The sequence below is a fragment of the Amblyraja radiata genome, chromosome 10 (genome assembly GCF_010909765.2).
Source record: "Amblyraja radiata isolate CabotCenter1 chromosome 10, sAmbRad1.1.pri, whole genome shotgun sequence".
Lineage (NCBI taxonomy): Eukaryota > Metazoa > Chordata > Chondrichthyes > Rajiformes > Rajidae > Amblyraja > Amblyraja radiata.
This window is the reverse complement of record NC_045965.1, coordinates 13585989-13591988: the sequence shown is the minus strand read 5'-3', so window position 1 is coordinate 13591988 and position 6000 is coordinate 13585989. Positions and strand designations below refer to the sequence as shown.

General features: G+C 41.6%; 1 protein-coding gene across 9 annotated transcripts in view; it reads right to left on the bottom strand.

The window, feature by feature from the left end:
* Positions 1-4145: 4145 nt before the first annotated feature.
* Positions 4146-6000, bottom strand: part of yipf1 (Yip1 domain family member 1) — a 36034-nt gene continuing 34179 nt past the window's right edge. For 8 of the 9 annotated variants that reach the window (XM_033028096.1, XM_033028099.1, XM_033028098.1 and 5 more), the window contains one exon: positions 4285-4678. The gene's annotated coding sequence lies outside the window, so the exon portion shown is untranslated. Of the gene's footprint in view, positions 4679-6000 lie in introns of all 9 variants that reach the window. The other variant, XM_033028090.1, reaches the window with a different exon arrangement.

Below are 6000 nucleotides of genomic sequence, written 5' to 3'. Positions count from 1 at the left end.
TGTGCTGGTCTGGGCTACATCTACAATGTCTGTAACTTCTTGTTGTCTTGGACAGAGCTGTTCCCAATCCAAGCTGTGATCCAATCCAACAGTTTGCTTTCCGCGATGCATCTGTCGAAGTTGGCAAGTTGGAGACACGCCAAATTTCCTCAGTCTCCTAAGGAATAGGGATGTTGATTTGTCAGTAGCTTCAATGGGGTTGGTCCAGAACAGACTGTTAATAATATTTACACCTCGGAACTAGAAGCTCTCAACCACTTGCATTTTAGCACCATTGATGCTGATTGGGGCATGAACTGCATTACACTTGCTAAAGAAAACTTCCTAGAAAACCCCGGGCATCCCCTCCATTTAATTCTGGAGTCAAAAGAGCACTCGGAACAATATCCGGCTCCTCTCCCTGCGCTGTAGACCAGAGCGGTTCAGGAGTTCCTTCACCCCTGCAACTATTAGATTTTATAATGCGGACTGCTAGGCAGTAGGGGGATGTTTTTTGCATTTTTAATTGTTAATTATTGGTCTTTTTAGTATTTATTGCTCTCCGGTATAATCCACATTGTATTTTATGTATTTTCTGTCTGCTTTCGCTCTGAATACGTGGGTTTGTTGGTTGGAGGCTTCTGGACATCAGAATTTCCCTGAACCAGGCCATTGTTCCATCATGTTTCAAGACAGCCACCATCATACCAGTTCTCAAAAAGTCCACAATAACCTGCCTGAATGATTACCGCCCCGTAGCACTCACACCAATAATAATGAAGTGCTTTGAGAGGCTTATTAAGCAGCACATGGTCTCTAAACTCCCCTCCAGTTTTGACCCGTTCCAGTTTGCTTATCGCCCGAACCGCTCCACAGAGGATGCTATCTCCTCTGCAGTCCACCTGAGCCTACAACAACTGGAGGAGAAGAACACCCACGTGCGGATGCTGTTTGTTGATTTCAGCTCAGCATTCAATACGATAATCCCCCAGCATGTGGTGAGTAAACTGGCACTCCTAGGTTTCAATACCACACTATGCAACTGGATCCTGGATTTCCTTTCTGAAAGACCCCAGTCTGTGCGGGTGGGGAAGAACACCTCCTCGGTCATCACACTGAGCACCGGCTCCCCTCAGGGCTGTGTCCTGAGTCCGCTGTGTCGCCAGGTCCACTACTAACCATATCATCAAATACGCGGATGACACAACAGTAGTGGGCCTCATCCGCAACAACGACGACCAGGCATACAGAGAGGAGGTGGAGCAGCTGGTGAGCTGGTGCAGCAGGAACAACCTTCTCCTAAATGTGGACAAAACCAAGGAGATTGTCGTCGATTTCAGAAGGAAAAATCAGCCCAGTCACACTCCGCTGTGCATCAACAACTTAGCAGTGGAGCAGGTGAAAAACATCAAGTTCCTGGGAGTGCATATAACAGATACCTTAACTTGGACTACAAACATCACATCTCTGGTAAAACGGGCACAGCAGCGTTTGTACTTCCTCCGCAGGATGAGAAGATCACACCTCCACCCTCCCATCCTCACCACATTCTACAGAAGCACCATTGAATCAGTCATCACCAGCTGCATCTCTATGTGGTGCGGCGGCTGTACAGCTGCGGACTGGAAGTGCCCTCAGAGAGTGGTGAGGACAGCGGAAAAAATCATTGGGACCTCTCTTCCTTCCATCATGGACATTGGTTACAAACGCTGTCTGACAAGAGCTAAGGGCATTACCAGAGCCCCCACACACCCACAATATGGACTGTTTACACTGCTGGACTCTGGGAGGAGGTACCGCAGCATGAAGAGCGGGACAACCAGGTTCTGCAACAGCTTCATCCCCCAGGCCATAAGACTATTGAACTCACAATCAAACCGAGGCTAGAACTTTCTTATACATTGCCACTTTTAAAAACTTTCCTACATATCTATTTTACAGAACTACGCACATGAAGCACTTTTTATGGACACACTAAGCACTTTTACTGATCGCTTGATATACATTTTATATTCTGCTGCTACTTTGAAGAGTCAATGCAACGAAATTTCGTTCAATGTGCACTGTGTCTATGTGTATACCTGAATGACAATTAAAGTTAATCTATCTATCTAATCTATCTATCTATTTCCCTGAGGGGATCAATAAAGTATTTATTATTATTAAAGTCAGTAACTAGCTCCTTTGTCTTGCTGAGATTATGGGGGAGGTTGCTATCCTGACAGCTTGTCACTGAGATCTCTGCCCCCTTCCTGTACTCTGTCCCATCATTCTTCGAGATCCGGCCCCACAGTGGTATCATCTTCAAACTTACACATGCAGTTAACACAGTTGTGAGTGTATAGGGCTACCATAGTACTCGGTATAGTAGTTATTGAGTATTGAAGGGTCAGCAACAACCATTTCCGACGAAAGAGTCTAACCGCTACCCTTGACAATCCAAGGCATTACCAAAGCCAGGTTCTTTACCGTCAAGATCCTATCAGTTACCTGCAGGTCATCATTGACCAGGAACTCAACTGGACCAGCTGCACAAATACCATCATTACAAGAGGCTGAGTATGCTGCAGCAAGCAAGTCTGCTCCTGCTCACTGTCTGGATGGATGCAGCACTGAGTCTCAAGCAGCTCAATAGCATTCAAGACAAAGCAACTCACTTGATAGGAACCTTATTAACCAGCCAAATATTCACTCTCCAACATCCCACAGTGGCTGCTCTGTCTACGATCTACAAAATACACTGCAATTACTTGCTCAGGCTGCATTGAGAATATCTTCCAAACCTGCAATCTCTATCAAGACAGGCAAAGATAGGAGATGGATGGGAATTATACTATCTTCAGATTTCCCTCTGTCACACATCATCCTTACTTGAAAGTTTATTGTGAGTCTTTGTCATAATTGGATCTAAATCCTACAACTCCCTACACAAATACGGAATTTCTACCCCAGAAAGAGCTCATGACAGCAGCTCACACTGAAAGGCAATTGTGCTTTAAAATATGCTATAAATATTGGCCTTGCCAGAAAGTCCAGAACCTGAAAGTTTTTTAAAAAGTTGAGAGAAAGCAGGTTTTAAATAATCCATGTTATTTTTTCTCATAGATGTGTAGTTTGCCTTTTGATCTGTTCATCTATTTTTAGCCACATATTCCTAAATATCTTTCCATATTACTTCCCTATCTTTTAAACATCCATTTGCTTTTTCTTTGCTGGTTTGCCCACAAAATATTTTAAAATCTCACTTAGTTCAATATTGGTCAACTGATAAGCATCTTTGTTGGATACCGACACCTACTGTAATAAAAACTGGAAACAGACGACGGCTGTGGAAATAGAAACAGTTAACATTTCAGGCTGAAGAATCTTCATTAGAAACGGACAAGACAGAAAACAAGTTTGTTTACATTGCAGGAAGGGATGGATAGGAAAAAACAAACTCTTTGATACGAGTAACCCATCAACTAAATAATCACGCTTCCAACATATCCACATGACAACCTTGACCTCACCTTAAGAGAAATACTCTTTGTCCATGCCATTCTCAACCACCTTCCACAATTTAAAACCAACTTCTGATGAAGGGCCCTCGATCTGAAACATTAACTCTGTTTTTCCTTTGATAGTTGCTGACCAACCATCTAAATATTTCCAGCAATTTTTATTTCAGAATTTCAATTTCAATATCTGCCTTTCTTTTTTTCAATCTGCATTTTAATTTTGTGTTCAGAAAGCCTTCTTCCCTCATACCACTGGTCACCTGTAACAGGTGTCAAAGATGGGCTAATGTTTGGGAACGTGGAAAGTTATCTCTGGGGATCAGAGCAGAGTCTGAAGAAGTGAGGATGAATATTCTAAAGTTTATGGATCACTTTTGCGGATCGTCGAGATCTTCTGTATATTATTTTCTCCCAAGTGATTAAAAGGTAGGCAAGATTATAAAATGAATTTAGAAAAAGAAAAGTAAGTGTAATCTATAATAAATCCAATGATTGTGCATTTTTAGCTTGCTCTACATTTTGTTTCTAATCACCACAAACAAATAAAAGACATGGCAAGATAAAGGAGGAAAGCATCATGCAAATATTCCTTCTTTAATCCTGCCTGATTGAATTTTTGTTTCCATTCCAGGAGGCAATGGAGAGTCATTAAAGACACATCAATTATTTTGCCCAAGAATGAACAATTCTTTAATTGGCTGCAGTAGTTTAAACATCTTGTTATAAAACCTGTAACTTTTCCTTATGAATGTAGTCTGCCGAGACCTTGAATCTCATCCTTTTGTCAACCACACAAGACTTTTGAAACATGATAAATTAACTTTTATGTACATTATGATTGACATTTTTGAATAAAGCCTGTTAAAATTAATTTTGTAAGCCATAAGCAAATTTAAACATTATTAAAAAGTACCAAATATCACAACCAAATATTTTTCCCAGATTACATTAGCAAATTATGAAATAAATATTTACAATTGGTAACAAATATGTTACATTAGACAGTGGAAAAGTAGAACAGAAAAATCACAACAGCCGCAATGCACAAATCCCAAAACCTGGTTTAATTGGTTTGGAGCTCTACAATGATTTTTAAAATAAATCAGTATAGTTCTTTGTAGTCTGGTTAGATTATCAGTGTTACACTGGTTGTTTAGTCTGAAGAGCCTTTCCGCATACCAAGTTATTAGTGAACAAATCTAGAAAAAAGAAAAGGGAACTTTACAAAAAGGATACAGAGATCTGACATTTTAAGTTTTCATGATATAGAGTGACGAGAGGCACAATTTAGTCATAGTCGTTCTACTTACCTATGCCGACAAAGATGCCCCATCTACACTGGTCCTACCTGCCTAAAATTGGCCCATATTCCTCCAAACTTTTCCTATCCATGTATAGTTATAATGTTATAGTACCTGCCTCAACTACCTCCTCTGGTGGCTCATTCCCAATAAACCCCTCCCATCCCTCTAACCCCCCCCCCCCCGCCCACCACCACTCCCATCCCACTAAACCCCTCCCATCCCCCAAACACCCTCCCATCCCCCAAACCCCCTCCCATCCCACTAAACCCCCTCCCATCCCACTAAACCCCTCCCATCTTTGTACCTGACCATATGTCTTTTTAAATGCTGTTATACTACCAGCCTCAACTACCTCCTCTGGCAGTTCATTTCGTATACCCACTTCTGTGTGAAAAAGTGGCACCTCAGTTTACTGTCTTCCTAACTTTCCCCTCTTACCTTAAACCTATATACTCTGGTTCTTGATACCCCTACTCTTGGTAAAAGACTCTGTCCATCTAACCTATCTATTCCCCTCATGATTTTGTACATCTCTAAGATCACACCTCATACTCCAAGGAATAGTCCTAGCCTGCTCAACCTCTCCCTATAGCTCAGACCCTCAAGTCCTGGCAATATCCTCGTAATAGCAGGGTGACCAAAACTTAAGACAGTACTCCAAATATGGCCTCACCAACATCTTGTACAACTGTGACATAACACCCCAACTTTGATACTCAATACCATGGCTGTTGAAGGCCAATATGCTGAAAGCATTTTTAACCATATACCTGTGACGCCACTTTCAAGGAACTATGTGCCTGCATACCTGAATAACTCTGCTCTACACTTCCCAAAGTCCTGCCATTCACCATGACGGACCGGTCCTGGGTAGACTTCCCAAAATCGAACACCTCACACTTATCTTCACTAAACTCCATTAACCATACCTCAGCCCACTTCCCCAACTAATCAAGGTCCTGTTGTTTTTTTCCAATAACCTTCCTCGCTATATCCTACACCATCCACTTTATGAAAAGTCAAAGATGAGTTAATAATTTAAAAGTTGGTTTCAATAAATAACTTGTTTTACATTGGAAGCGTAGCAGTCGAGGAAGGTGAACTCAAAAAGCATTGCAACAGAGTACATAGATTAGGTTAAAACATTGCCAGAGTGAACTGTAATCAGAGTTTATGGCAAGGGGGGGGTCAAGAGTGCTATGGATCAAAATAAAATC